Genomic DNA, 1,207 nt, shown 5'->3' on the forward strand with positions numbered 1-1,207 from the left:
TACATGAGGGCCATGACTACTATTTTCCATTACATGATACACAAAGAGATCGAGGTGTATGTAGACGATTTTATCATCAAATCCAAGAAAGCCACTGACCACATGGAAGATCTGAGGAAGTTCTTCAACAGATTGAGAAGGTACAACCTGAAACTGAATCCCGCCAAATGTGCATTCGAGGTTCCTGCCGGAAAATTGCTTGGGTTCATCGTAAGTCGACGAGGAATAGAACTGGACCCGTCAAAGGTTAAGGCCATTCAAAAATTGCCGCCGCCAAAGAGCAAGAAAGAGGTTATGAGTTTCTTAGGAAGACTCAGCTACATCAGCCGGTTCATAGCCCAGTCTACTGTCATTTGTGAACCAATCTTTAAAATGTTGAAGAAGGACGCCGCCACTAAATGGATAGATGATTGTCAAAAAGCCTTCGACAGAATCAAGGAGTACCTGTCAACGCTGCCATTTCTGGTTCCGCCCGAACCAGGTAGACCGCTGTTGCTCTACCTTGCAGTACTGGATGGGGCATTCGGTTGTGTTTTAGGACAACAGGATGAAACGGGGAGAAAGGAGCAGGCCATCTACTACCTAAGCAAAAAGTTCACTCCACACGAGGCCTGATACTCTCTATTAGAACGCACTTGTTGTGCTCTAACTTGGTTGGCTCAGAAGTTGAGGCACTATTTCTGTGCCTATACCACTTACCTCATATCAAGAATGGATCCGCTGAAATATATCTTTCAGAAGCCCATGCCCACTGGCAAGCCAGCCAAATGGCAAATCCTGCTGAGTGAATTTGATATTGTCTACGTGACCCAGAAAGCGGTCAAAGGACAAGCACTGGCAGATCATCTTGCCGAAAATCCCATGGACGAAGAATACGAGCCTCTAAAGATGTATTTTCTTGACGAGGAGGTCTCTTTCATAGGAGAAGACATACAGAATCCTATGATGGCTGAAGAAGATTTTTCCGCATCAAGATGAGGCCAAAGGAAAGTTCTCTCCTAACTGGCAAGGCCCGTACATAGTTCACCGGGTCCAAACAGGAGGAGCCCTTATACTCGCAGAAATGGATGGAGAAGTCTGGCCAAAGCCAATTAATTCAGATGCAGTCAAGCGTTATTATGTGTAATCATTATAATTTCTGTATGATGAATTTTGAACTATCGTCTGACCTGATTCCCGTTTAAGAGGGGATACGTAGGCAGCCCTA

The sequence above is a fragment of the Nicotiana attenuata genome, unplaced genomic scaffold (genome assembly GCF_001879085.1).
Source record: "Nicotiana attenuata strain UT unplaced genomic scaffold, NIATTr2, whole genome shotgun sequence".
Taxonomy (NCBI): domain Eukaryota; kingdom Viridiplantae; phylum Streptophyta; class Magnoliopsida; order Solanales; family Solanaceae; genus Nicotiana; species Nicotiana attenuata.